This window comes from Carcharodon carcharias, chromosome 2 (genome assembly GCF_017639515.1).
Source record: "Carcharodon carcharias isolate sCarCar2 chromosome 2, sCarCar2.pri, whole genome shotgun sequence".
NCBI classification, from domain to species: Eukaryota; Metazoa; Chordata; class Chondrichthyes; order Lamniformes; family Lamnidae; genus Carcharodon; species Carcharodon carcharias.
Genome location: NC_054468.1, coordinates 56,682,979 through 56,697,829, shown reverse-complemented (window position 1 = coordinate 56,697,829; position 14,851 = coordinate 56,682,979). Strand labels below are relative to the sequence as shown.

The following is a 14,851-nucleotide window of genomic DNA, read 5'->3' as shown; positions in this document are numbered from 1 at the left end:
AATGACAGTTAACTGCCAAGCATTGTTTGAAATTTAAACAAGGCAGCTTGACTCTGGTCAAGACATTGCCCCGGAAAATGAACCAGCAAATAGCTGTCACTTATTTTGTTTAACTGAAACAGGCACAATGTGTGTACATTTTCTTTCTGTCTGTGGAAAAAAAAACAGGGCCCTGTGTATTAATATATATGTAGTTTCCAGTACACATAAATGCACCACACTGTGAGCCTGACTGACAATCTTAAATTGGTTGCCAGCATAATTCTTAGCACACTGAGGATTATTTAGCAAATATCCAATTCCAGAATCACATTTAATGTTGGATGCTGGGTTTTGAGTTTTGCAAGCACAGACTGGTTGGGCATGGTCTGTACCTTGCCCATTGCAAACAGTGGAAGGGACATGCTGTTTGATACGATCTGCCAGTCTTTGCCCAATATTAGATGTGACTCAGCAGGTCTGGCTGCAGCTGTGGAGAGGGAAATAGCGTTAACATTTCAAGTCCAATATGACTTCTTTGGAACTGAAGAGAGATAGAAATGTGATGGGTTTTATGCTGTTGAAAAAGGGGAGGGGCAGTGGAACAAAAGAGAATGTCAGGATAGGTTAGAGGGCAGGGGAGATTAAATGGCAAAGATGGAACACAATACATAGGGAGTGGTAATGAAAGTATTAAGCCTTTGGTCCCGGGTAGGTATTAATAGCAGAATAAAAGTCAGCACTGTCTGAAAGCAAAATGCAGAATGTGTTACTAGCAGGGAAAGAGTTAGCACTGTATGAAAGCAAAACATGCGAACAAGAAACAGACTGGCACTTGTTGGGGGGGTGGGTAGAAACGGTTGTCAAAACGAAGGACAGAGTTCATGGTCTGAAATTGTTGAGCTCGATGTTGAGACTAGAAGACTGTAAAATGCCTAATTGGAAAGTTAAGTGCTGTTCCTCCAGCTTGCGTTGGGCTTCACTGGAACATTGTAGTAGGCCAAGGACAGAAATGTGAGTGTGAAAGCAAGATGGTGAATTGAAATGGCAAGCGACCGGAAGGTCGGGGTCACACTTGCGGACGTAGTGAATGTGTTCCACAAAGAGGTCACCCAGTCTGCATTTTGTCTCCCTAATGTAGAGGACAGTGCATTGTGAGCAGCGAATACGGTAGACTAAATTGAATGAGATGCAAGTAAATCTCTGCTTCACCTGGAAAGAATGTTTGGGGCCTTGGCACTGAAGAGGGAGCAGGTAAAGAGGCAGGTATTACACCTCCTGTGATTGCATGGGAAGGTGCTGTGGGAAGGAGCTGAGGTGTTGAGGTGATAGAGGAGTGGACCAGGGTGTCACAGAAGGAACAATCCCTTCGGAATGCTAACAAGGGAGGTGAAGGGAAGATGTGTTGGTGATTTGATGCTGGAGTTGGTGGAAATGAAAAGGCATGGTCCTTTGAACGTGTAGGCTGGTGAGTTGAAAAGTGAGGACAAGGGGAACACTTTCGTGGTTCTGGGAGGGAGGGTAAGAGGTGAGGGCAAAAGTGCAGGAAACGGTTTGGACATGGTTGAGGGCCTCATTAACCATGGTGGGTGAGGGTAGAAATCCTCAGCTGCAGAAAAAGAAAGAAAATGTCAGAAGCGCCATTGTGGAAGATAGCATCATCAGAACAGAGGAGAAGCTTGGAGGCAATATGTGAGGATGTGCAGTCGGGTGTTGATAGTCTTGAAATGAATATTCATAGGCGGCATGTCACCAGAAATTGAGGCAGAGAAGTCGAGGAAGGATAGGGAACTATCAGAGCAAGATTGATTAATTTTTCCAGCTCCAGATGAGAGAATGAAATGACACTGATAAAGCTTTTCCAGTACATTGATGACTGTACGGGAGGGGGCCTGATTAGACCTGGAACAAGGAATGTTTCACATACCCAACAAAAAGACAGGCATAACTAGAGCCATACCATTTATTTGGAGGAAGTAATAAAAGTTAAAGGAAGAAATTGTTCAAAGGGAGAACAAGTTCAGCCAGGGAGAGGAGGGTGATGGTGGGAGGGGATTGTTCAGGCCACTTCAAGGAAGCAGCAGTAGAGGGTCATCAGACGGTCCTGGTGGGGAATGGAGGCATAGAGGGATTGGACATCCATAGTGAAGAGGAGGTGGTAAGGGCCAGGAAACTGGAAATTGTTGAAATGTCATAGGGCGTCAGAAGAATCACAAATGTAGGTGGAAAGGGCCTGGACAAGGGGAGAGAAAAGAGAGTTAAGATAAGAAATAAATTCAGTGGGCAGGGACTGGCTGAAATGATGGGTGTACCAGGACAATCCTGCTTGTGGATTTTGGGAAGGAAGTAGAAGTGAACTATACAGGGTTGGGGTCCTGTGTGGTTGGGGGCTGTAAGAGGGAAGATCTCCAGAGGCGATGAGGTCAGTGACAGTCCTGGAAACGATGGCTTGATGTTTGGTATTGGGGTCATGGTCCAGGGGGAGGGAGGAAGTAGTGTCTGAGAGTTGGCACTCAGCCTCTGCAAGGTAGAGGCCAGTACACTGGACAACAGCATGCCCCTTGTCAGCAGGTTTGATAAAAAAGTCAGGGTTTGACCTGAGAGAACAGGGTGCAGCAAATTCAGAGGGAGACAGATTAGAATGGGTGAGAGGAGCAGAGAAATTAAGAGGCAATGTCACGCTGACAGTTCTTGCTGAAAAGATCAAGAACGGATATGAGGCCAGAGGGAGGGGTCTAGGTAGAGGGACATTACCGGAGGCAGGTGAAAGAGTCCATTGAACGAGGAGTGTACTCCCGCCCAAAGAAATGAACACAGAAACTATGGCGATGGAAGAAGAGTTCAGCGTCATGCTGAGCCTGAAATTCATTGGGGTAAGGTAGCATCGTCCCTTCTTTAAGGGGACTTCTTTGAGTGCTCCTGGTCCAGTCTAAGACAACAGGATGCTGAGCTAGGAATTCACACTATTTTGTGCTAGAGGAATGCCCAGACTTAATTCTTCAAAGATCATGCAGTGTCAAAGGTTATTGAATCATAACAAACACTATTTGAAGGTCAGTATCAAAGCTACATTTCTGAAACGTACACACTTTTGATCCAGTTAGTTTTCAAAAGCCCAAATTGGTAACGTGCTAGCCTTGAAACATAAATTGAATGTTGACAGGGATAATATTTAAGATGTTCTACCCATCCACCACCACCACCCTCACCCTTGCCAAAGAAGTTTAGAATGCATATAGTTGCAGAAAATCTTTAAAAAGTTAATCAATATTCATATGTCCAAGATGTTTAAATAACTTGCATGAATTTTTGGAAGGAAATATACAAAGGCCTGAATTTTTCGGATGGCGGGGGCTTGGCGATAGAAGATAGTCAATGCTTGAGGGGTCACGAGGGGGACAATTGGGGTCTCGGGGGATAGGCCGGTGGAGGAGGGAGGGCAGGAGGTCACCGGGCTCTATGAGGAGGGTACCCCCTGTCAAAAGAGGCCTTCTGATGGAGATGCCCCAACACCCCGTTCCTGCCCAAGATCGAACTCAGTTTAATTCTGGCCTTCCTCTCACCCCCCACCACCACCAGCACCACCCCCCCCGCCCCCCCCACCCCACCCCCCCACCCCCACCACCGCACCCCGACCTGCCATTTGCCCACCAGCCAGCCTAAAAGTTGAGGCTGGGCAGGAAACCTTAAGTGGCAAATAAGTGGCCACCTAGGAGTCTTAACTGGGGCAAGGGCAGGCTTCCCGTCCAAAGCCCTGCCTGCTCCACTGTAAAATGGCTAACAGGCCGGGGAGAGCAGGATCCTGGAGGGAATCCTGTCCACACAATTTCATGCTCCCCCAACCTCAGGGGTTGGGGGTGGGGGAGGAGCAGAGACTGTAAAATTCTGGCCCATATCTTATCAACTGAGATTACAATTCTGTCCTGTGGAGTGCCCATGAAGTTTACACAAAGAAGGTACATTACAATTTTTTTTTATATTATTACAGCAATATCAGTATAGCCATAGCTTCACACTGTAGCGTTTGTGTATTTACTGGAATATAGAAACTGATACGTTGGGCCACAATGTTCATTGTAAAGTGCAATGCTGATATGATCAACCACAATACAGTTTCTGATTACCAGGGCACATTCCATTTTTTTTACCATTAGCAAATTACATTGGGCATTTTGGTGTCACATTACATTGTAATCCATTCTGCAAGACCTCTGCTTTAACCACCATTATGATACTGTAATCACTAATTCAGTTTAAAGATTATGTCAGACATTATAAAAACTCATGTTTAAAATACATGCTAAACTAAGGAAAAACTACAAGTTATTTAGCTCCTGGAAATGAATCCATACAAGAGCCAATTATATTCTCAAAATGTTGTCGATAAAACCAAATTGAATCCCAGCAAAACATGCCACACAGTTTAAAACGCTAAGCATACAGAGGCAGAAAAAAATCTATTTATTTTTAAAAATTAGAAAGTCACTTGTATCTTCAGTATTTGAAATTATTTGAAACTTTATCATTTATACTGAAAATATCATATTGTTGATAAAGGCTTCATATTATATGTGAACATCTCTTTTGCACAGGAAAAACACCAATCTCTAATCAAACAGTGGTGGAAAAATCTAAATTGATAAAATTTCTGACAATTCTGCAGTACCATAAAAGTCAGCATACAGTCTTTCTTTGTGGCCCAAATAACGCTCAAGGTATGTGTGGTCAAAAGAGACTTACTATAATTTAAATGAAAAACATACATACGAGAGATATTCATAATTGTTCTAACATAGCACTGATATCAATACAGCTTGTTACATTCCAAACTGAGATTTGAGCCTCATGTTCTATAATTTATCAAGGCTTTTCCTTCCATTTCGGATGGGATGTCATCACTGGATCAATTAATTACATTAGGAGTTAATAGCAGCTTTGAGATCAAATGGCAAGTTTGCTATTTTTACATCATTAATATTTTAATATAGGGTATACAGACTTTTTTCTTGAATTTAATGTGATCTATTGATTTTAGCAATTTCACTTTCAAAAACAAAGGTCATTAAGGTTCATAAATGCCTAAACTAGATTTATCTGATACCTGATAAGTAACAGTGATAGTAAGACATAATCTAAGATTAATTAGATTAAATGCTGGATTTAGGACAGCATATGATTGATATTTCTAAAATCATGACTTAAGGAACGATAAATGATTTAACATTATGCATTTCCAACTACAGGTCATGAGATTAAATCATACAGTCTGCACTCTAATTTAATTCTAACCAGATTCTGTACATATAATAACAATCCAGTAAATAAAATATATATTCTGCAAAAGCATCATTAAACCTACAGCTTCAGAAAAAAACTTAAAATTATTTATTTGTAGAAGCGATAACTTTCATTTTTCGCTTTGCAGTGGATAGTGCCTGGTAGTGCACGAGGAACTAAGAAATTTAAGCAGCGCGTTTGTCAGTGGCTTTTTAACCAAGCCATTGTACTTGCACCTGATTTCCAGGTTTTCCAACCAATTTGTGGGAGTGGACACCCCACTTCATGCTATTGAGCTCAACTATTTGAGGGCACCCTGCTAGGATAAAGTTTGAAGCATTGCATAAACATTTAAACAGAACAAGAACCTGCAGCAATGAAAACAGAAAATCTGGGAAATGCTCAGCAGCTTGGGCAACAGCAGTGCAGAGAGAAACAGAGCTAACACTTTAGGTCGATGACCTTGCATAATGTGAAGCAACGGACTCACAACATAGCAAGGCAGTATCATATTTCATTGACGCTTCCCTAAAGATGATGCTTTGAGGTGTAAGGCCCCATTGAGAGAGTACTGAGGGCAGGAAGAAGTCTGTCACAGAGAACGAGGAGGTGTGGTTGGAAATTGCTGAGAAGGTCAACAGCAGGAGTGCACTGCCACACTCCTGAGTACAGTGCTGGACAAAGTTTTAATGTCATAATCAGGGCAGGAAAGATGAGTGACATGGCACCTTCACATATATCTGCCTAACCCCAACTGTGCTCACTCTATCTTCCCAAGCCCACTCCTGCACATTATTTTTCATACCAACTTGCAGATGTATTATTACTTTCTGTCCAGGCACCTCCTCATCTTCAACTGACCATTCACCATTGACACTTACCATCACCATAAAGCAATGTCACACCTAGTCCTCACCCTGACACTCCAGAAATGTTGTCTTCCAAACTGTTAAAATATTCCACAGCTCACAATCACAGGTCACTTTTTCTCTCCTTGCAGAAGAGAGCACAGTGTATGAAGGAGAGACAGGGAACCAGAGATGGTTATCCAGTCATCACCATACTGGCTACGGAGGAGATGGCGTTGGAGATAAGCCAAGTCTCAGTGTGTCTGGCCATGGCGATGGAGAGATGGGAGGGTGTCTCAGCTACCTGGTGACAGAACTAAATGTCATATAGTCACATGGCAATCAACGCTCGCTCCTGCTGACTTGTCAGCAGCCAGTCAAATATGCACAGTGATAAACTTGGCACCTTCTTAACTTGACATGTCTTTCATCTCCCCCAGGCCCTCCAAACAGGTGGTGGTGGAGGACCAGGATGAAGACTTTTACGAGGAGGTGACTCACTCCGAGGATACACTGTCTTAGGACTCATGCCAGACCATCTTCCAGCTCAGACACACACATCTTGATGGGACCAGCAAGATAGGCAGTTGGGCAGAATTTTCTGCCTGCCAGGCGGGCAGTCCCGACCCAGTCTCCGGCAGGCGGGGAGCTGATCCCTGCCGGAGGAGCGGGCCACACCGCCATTTTTCATGGGCTGGCCAATTAAGGCCCACCCAGCGTGACGTCCGGCGGGAAGCGCTATGCACTTCCTGTGCGGCCGGGGAGGGATTCCCCAAAAGCGATAGTGCGCTCTTTCACGCGTGCGCACGAAAGAGCTCACATCTCCCTGAGGCTAAGTGCTGCCTGAGGGAGATAGCTTCCACTTTGAAAAAGATTAAAAATAGGAAAAAAAATGAGATGGGATATGTTCATAATTTACATAAGTTTATTAAACTTTTTATAACCCTGCATGAAACCTCATCCTGCCGGTGGATGAGGTTTCATGTTTTTTCTAGTTGCTGCCGGGGCTCCTGGCCTGCCCACCAACCTTAAGGTTGGACAGGCAGGTCTTTTAATTGTATAATTGATCCTGTCAATGGCCTCAATTGGCCATTGACAGGTCGGTGGGCCCGCAGCTGATTTTGCCGCGCCCCCACCTTCCTGAAAATTTAAATGGGGCGGGATGACATCAGGGGTTCCTCCCGACATCATCCCGCATCATTTTACGCGTTGGTGAGGGTGGGCCTCTGATCATCTCTTTTTGGTTGCACATCAGCTTCACATTGATGGAATGGAAGCCCTTGCAGCTAAAGATGACTCCAAGATGATTGATAGCCTTGTGTGTGCAGGTGATGACTCTCTGAAGCTGTGAAATCCAGTCAGAGCAGCAAAACTGAGCACCTGGCTCATTCTGACTGGTCTCATCAGTTAAGAAATGCAAGGAAGTCCTAGCCCTGGAAAACATGGCATCAGTCACTTGCGAGATGCGTTTGTAAGCAACAGATTGCGAGATTCTCAGAATCACAGAATCTTTATAATGCAGAAGGAGGCCATTCAGGCCATTGAGTCTGCATTGGCCCTCTGAAAGACCATTCCACATAGTCCCACTTCCCTGCCTTATCCCTGTAACCTTGCACATTATTCATTTTCAGTTAGCAATCCAATTCCTTTTAGAATATCTCAATCGAACCTGCCTCCAGCACCCTTTCAGGAAGTTCTTTCCAGACTCCAACCACTACCTGGGTGAAAAAAATTTTCCTCACATCACATTTACTCCTTTTGCCAATTATTTTGAATCCATTCTCTTTAGTTTATGATGCTCTCGGGCGGAATTGTTTCTCACTATTTACCCTGTCCGTACCCCTCAGGATCTTGAATAGCTCTATCAAGTCTCCTCTCAGCCTTCTTTTCCCTAATGAAGAATCCCAACCTCTCCAATCTATCCTCATAGCTACAGTTCTTTATCCCCGAAATCATTCTCGTGAATCTCCTCTGAACTCTCTCCAGTGCCTTCACAACCTTCCTCAAGTATGGCGCCCAGAACTCGACACAGTAATCCAGATGAGGCCTAACTAGTGTCTTGTACAAGTTTAACATGACCTCTTTACTCTTGTACTCAATGCCCCTATTAATAAAGCCTAAGATACTATATGCTTTATTAACTGCTCTCTCAACATGCCCTGCCACCTTCAATGACCTATGTACATATACAGCAAGGTCCCTCTGTTTCCGCACCTTCTTTAGAGTCTCTCCCTTTATTTTATACTGTTTCATCATGTTCCTCCTTCCAAAATGGATCATCTCACACTTCTCTGCATTGAACTTCATCCGCCACTTGCCTGCCCAATCCACCAACATGTCTATGTCCTTTTGAAGTTCAGGACTATCATCATCACAGTTGACAATGTTTCCAATCTTCGTATCACCTGCAAATATTGAAATCATGCCCTACACACCACAGTCTAGGTCATTAATATATATTAGGAAGCATATGGGTCCCAACACTGACCCCTGGGGAACTCCACTACAAATCTTCTTCCAATCTGAAAAACAACCATTTATCACTACTCTGTTTCCTGTCACTCAGCCAATTTCTTATCCAAGTGCCTACTTTCCCTTTTATTCCATGGCCTAGAATTTTGCTCAAGTCTGTTGTGTGGCATGATATCAAATGCCTTTTGAAAATCCATGTACACCATATCAAGTGTTTCCCTTATCAACCTTCTCCATTACCTCCTCAAAAAACTCCAGAGCTAAACATGATTTTTCCTTAATGAATCCATGCTGGCTTTCCTTAATTATCCTGCGCATGTCTAACTGACTATTGATTTTATCCCGAACTATAGTTTCCAGAAGTTTCCCTGCCATGAGGTCATCTGACTGGTCTGTAGTTGCCCGCTATATACTTGCACCCCTTTTTGAACAAGGGTGTAACATTTGCAATTCTCCAGTCCTCTGGCACCTGTCCTGCGTCCAAGGAAGACTGGAAGATTATCACTAGTGCCTTTGCAACTTCCACTCTCACTTCCCTTGGATGCATCTCATCTGGTCCTGATACCTTATCTATTTTAAGTAAAGATAACCTAACACCACCTCCTTCTTAATTGTAAATTCTTCTAGAGCACCAGTTACTTCCTCTCTCAACTCGGCCTGGGTAGCATCTTCTTCCTTTGTGAAAACAGATGTTCAATACCTCCGAAATTTCTCCAGCCTTCACATGAAAGTCCCTTTTGTCCCTAATCGGCCCTACTCTGCCTTTTACCACCCTTTGATTATTTACATGCTTATAGAAAACCTTGGGATTCCTTTTTGTTGGTTGCCAGCCTCTTTTCATGCTCTCTCCTTGCTTTTCTTATTAGTTGCTTCATTTCCCCTCTGGTCCTTCTTTATCCAGCCTGATTCTCCATTGTATTTTCTACCTGACATAAATCATAAGCACAGTTCTTCCTTTTCATCTTCACCTCTATCTCTCTCATCATTCAGGGCGCTCTGGATTTATTTGTCCTACTTTTCCCCTTCAAGTGAACATACCTTGACATTACTTGCAATACTTTTTCTTTGAATGTGGCCCATTGTTCAGCCACCATCTTTTCTGCCAATATTTGATTTCAACTGACTTGACTCAGGTGCATTCTCATCCCATTGAAATTGGCTTTCCCCCAATTAATTATCCCTGCTCTGGATTGTTCCCAGTCCTTTTCCATGATTAACCTAAACCTTATGTTACAATTATCACTGTCCCCTAAACGCTCTCTCACTGATATTTGACCTGCTTGGGCCAACTCATTCCCCAGAACCAGGTCCAGAAGTGCATATCCTCTCATTGGACCAGAAACATACTGCTGCAGAAAATTATCTTAAAACACATTCCAGGAACTCTCACCCCTCTTGTCCCTTTGTACTATTCCTATCCCAGTCTATATTTGGATAACTGAAGTCCCCCATTATGATTACTCTATAATTCTTGCACCTCTCTGTAATTTCTTTGCAAATTTGTTTCTCCACATCCCTTCCACTAGTTGGTGGTCTATACACTGCACTGATCAATATTATTGTACCTGTTTCATTCCATGCCTCTAGCCAGAGGGATTCTGTCCTTGACCCCTCTGGAACCTCCTCTCTCCCCAGTACGGTAATGCCATCTTTAACCAATATTGCCACTCTCCACCGCCACACCCCACCCCCCACAACCCCACACCTTTTCTTCTTTCCCTGTCTCCCCTAAACATCATCTACCCAGGAATATTTAATGCCCAGTTCCTCTCTGCAGATGCTGCCAGACCTGCTGAGTTTTTCCAGGTATTTTTTATTTTTGTTTTAGATTTCCAGCATCCTCAGATTTTTGCTTTTATATTTAATGCCCAGTCCTGCCCTTCTTTGAGCCAGGTCTCTGTTATCACAATAATATTATAATTCCATTTATCAATCTGTGCCTGCAGTTCACCAATCTTATTAACTACACTCCGTGTATTCACATACTTGCATATTAACCCGGGTTTATGCTTTTTAAACTTTCCCCTTTATTCAGATCCCGTCAAGTGATTTACTATTGCCTACTCTAATTCCATCAAACTATCCAAGTATTCTATTTACCTTGATACTACTCTATGATATATCCTCCTTTTCAGTTGATTCTTCTCTACTTCCCACTGCCAGTTTTTCTCCTCTCCACTCTGAACTTCCTCTCAGGTTCCCATCCCCCCAACCAATCTAGTTTAAACCCTCCCTAACAGCATTAGCAAACCTCCCCACAAGAACATTAGTACCAGTCCTGTTAAGGTGTAACCCATCCTTCTTGTACAGGTCCCTCCTTCCCTTCCCCAAATCAGCTTCCAAAGCCTCAGAAATCTAAAGCTCTCCCTCCTACTCCATTTCTCCAGCCACATGTTGAACCATTCAATCTTCCTATTCTTATGCTCACTGACACGCAGCACTGGGAGTAATCCTGATATTACTGCCCTTGAGGTCCTGCTTTTTAATTCCCTATGGTAAATGTAGCTTTAAGGAATGTAGTGACTGTAACTTTTAGACTTATTGTACTGTGTAGTATCATGTGACAGCATGAACAAATGAGCCCTAAGGATGAGGAACCTTCGGGTGCTTTTGTGTCAACTGTGGATCTTGATGGAAGCATGTAACTGCTACTGAAGCCCTGAATGAGAAACCTGTCTCACGAAAAACCCATCTGCAAAATCAAGTCTATAACACCTTCTTGCACTGACATACCTTAAACTTTATATAAAGCGTTTACTACAGTATTTATTTAATAATTTATTTTAAATATTTTCTTAATTAATTTAGAATAATTCCTATGTATACTACAATTTACTGTGCTTATTAGATGTTAGTACCATCCACAAATACAACTAAAAGTTACCATTTCTTAATTACACAGGTATGTGTTTAGGACCCACGCCGTTTTCAGTCTCCTGACTGTCTCTCCTCTTGTGTTATTTTCACACTCCTCACTGTCTCTCCACTCACGCTGTTTTCACACTCCAGGCTGCCTCTCCTCTTGCGCTGTTTTCACACTTTCGACCGTGACTCCACTCGCGCTGTTTATGATCTCCTGACTGCCTCTCTTCCTTGGCTGTTTTCACACGAGTATCTAGTGCAGACCCATGGAAGAATCCAGAGAATGAAGAAAGTAAAGGCTGTGGTGACTTTGACAGGCACATGAAATGTGTGTACACCTGGTCCACTTGAAGGAGATCTTTTTCTAGGAGGCTGCAAATGCCTGTGAGCACCTGATGGAAAACTCTTGAGTTTCCTGAGGGACTGGTGCTCAGTCATGTCCAGGAAGCTTATCCTTTGCCTGTAACCCATCTTAGTTGGGGTGTGGGTGGGGGTATTGCTTCTTGCAGATTGGACTTATGTTAATGACCTCTTATGATCTGCTGGGGTGAATGTGTTACCATTTCACAGATGGACCTAAATGGAAGGGTGTGAGGTTGTGATGTGTCTCAAGTGTGGGATTGCCTAGTGTCTTGGCCAAGTACACAAGTCAGCTTGAAGCAAACATTCTATTCTGCCTGGCAAAGCGGGATTCTGAGGGGTTGTGGTTATGAACTTCAATACCTGTTGGTTAGCAAGGATCTTTAAGAACTTTTCTACGCCGACAGTGAGCATGCAGGAACACAACTGAAAGTATTTTTCCACAATAGATTCATTACAATGTCCCTTTTTACTTGCAGAAGAAAAGGCCACACAATACCAGAAAGAGGGCCAGAACTGGAGGTGGCCAGCCCAATTTGAGAATTTTCACTCCTGTAATGGAGAAAATATCGGAGCTGTCTGCCAGTCATGTGGAGTCATACCACTGGGCGGGGTGAGGTTGGAGGACCGCCCCTGGGTGGTGAGAATCCTAGTGCACATAGCTCTCTCCCATAAATAGTGCTGAAGGAAGTGGGGGAGGTGGGGTTGGAAACTGGGAAACCTGGCAAGGAGGTAGCATTGATGGGTTTAGACTTTGGTGTCTTGCAGAAATTGGGAAGGAATGTGTTTCTCAATGTTGAAGGGGCTGAGGTTTTGACCTTGGTTACCATCTCCCAATGGTGCAAATGTGTGTTTGAGGAAGCGATTGTGATTTGCGATTGTGCCCTCCATACTCCTTGTTTTTTGCCCCCACAGGTGAAAATTCAGCAGCTGTAACCACCAACCCTGAGGGATCAATGTTAACCTCTGATGATGAGGAGGAAGCCTCAGAGGGTGCAGCATCACATACTTGCTCCCCAAAAACAAAAATAGCTGGAAAAACTCGGCAGGTCTGACAGCATCTGCGGAGAGGAAGACAGTTAACATTTCGAGTCTGTATCTGAACTAAAGAAAAATGGGTTTCCCCTCACAAAGAACTTGTACAGATATCAATGGGCTCAATGGCCTCCTCACACACTGCAAACTTCAATTTCAATAAGGTAGACAACCCTGCAAATAAATAATAGCCTATGTACATTGCATAAACCATGCACCCACAACATGCAAATTAATAGCAATAAATTGTTTTGTAAGCTGTAAATTTTTGTGCATTTCAGGGAGATGTTTTACTCATTGTTCAGATTGTCTTTCAGTTAAGTAGGCAGCCTCAATAAAAAAGGTGAACATCTCATTATGTTACAATTTGAGTTTTGCAAAACATATTTTGCTGCTTAAACATGATATAGAACCACTGGCATTTTAAATTTCCACTTGCTTTACATTAAACATAGAAGTTTTGTTTAGAATGATGTGTTTATGACTTGTTTGATTTGGATTCTGGAACACTGCATTGAAATTAGTTAAATAAAGATTTAAATCTGAGCATTAAAATGGACAGTTAATATTATAGATGATCCTGTGGCAAAGAATATATTATATGCAAGTCTAAACCTGCTGAAAAATGTTCCCTGGAAATGTACAAATGGATTCTAGATTATTTGGAAGTCCTGTGCAATATATAAATATAAACAGTAAATAAAATGTGACAGGCAGCTACAGAAAGGAAATGGAAGAAGACATTTACATCAAACTTAGTGAGAATTTAGAAATATTTCTTACAATCTTAGCAACCAGTTGGTGTGTTATTCGAGACATTAAAACTTTATCAGACTGTATCAATGACTTAAATGCATTGTAATCTTGCTTTAAGATTCCCTCTACTTATGGAGATTTTATAATTGTAGCATGCATTTTTCATCAATCGTGCTTTGTGCAGTTTCATAATCCATAAATAAGGGTGGTACTCAAGCATGAAATATATCGTATATATTACATAGGCAATTAAAAGAAACAAATCCCTGAATGATAAATGATTTGTGTATTCAAATTTGTCATTAAGAATCAAAGCAGAGCTGTCAATACTATTTTATAGTTTGTTGGACCCAAGAAAGTCCCTTGGCATTACCTATTGATAAAACAAAGAATTTAGTTCTCGAGGCTGGAGCTTTATCTATTGACAGGCTTTTTTTTCTCCTCCTTTCTCCAAGAAAATACGAAACATCCTCTCTCTATTCACTATATTTGCAGAAATGCCATTAACTATTTTCAACAGTAAGTTGTGAAATTAGTTCTAATTTTACATGTTAATGCCTGAATGCCAGGTGTATTTTTCCAGATCACATGACAATTTGGGTCAGCAAGACGGTCAAGGCATTAAACAGTTATTTGTACAAATAGCAGATATTGCAATGAAAAGTATGACACCTGAGAGATGGACATTGGTGCAGGTAATTGCTCTGTGGAACAAAGTGCATACCACTTAAAAATCACAGCTTTCTGAGCCTGTCTCGGGCCTTGGGGCATGATCTCTTTTTCTTTTGGTGGTGGGGCAGTGGGTGGTGTGGGCTGGCTAGGGATGGATCAACAATATGACCAAGAAATGAGAATCAAATAGTGTGACATTGTGCTAGGAACTGACCAATGGAGTATTGCCAGACAAGTAACCCATGGGGAGAATTTTTAGTTCAGTGGGCAGGCATGCGCCCGACCGAGCATAAAATGACGTGCTAGGACATTGGGCGAGCATCCAGACATCATTGTGTGTTTGCATGATATTTTGGTCTGCAGGCACACGCCAGAGTTGGCAGCATGCCCACCGACATTTAAAAGGCCTATTAAAGCCATTAAAAATGGTAATTGAAAGAAATTTTTTGCTGCCCATCCAATCTTATTGCAGGCAGACAAAAAGGCCAAGCGGCCTTTACGTTTCTTTTTTTAGGAATTTTCAACCGTGGTTTCCAACAGCAAATAAAAATAAAATAAAAATTTTTAAACTTAATTTATAACATGACCCT

General features: G+C 42.5%; 1 long non-coding RNA gene across 1 annotated transcript in view; it reads left to right on the top strand.

The window, feature by feature from the left end:
- The window catches only part of LOC121271357, a 95,133-nt gene extending 82,389 nt beyond the window's left edge, over positions 1–12,744 (top strand). Inside the window, exon 3 of the long non-coding RNA XR_005941705.1 lies at positions 12,714–12,744. This is a non-coding gene — a long non-coding RNA (uncharacterized LOC121271357). The remainder of the gene's footprint in view (positions 1–12,713) is intronic.
- The last annotated feature ends 2,107 nt before the right edge of the window (positions 12,745–14,851 follow it).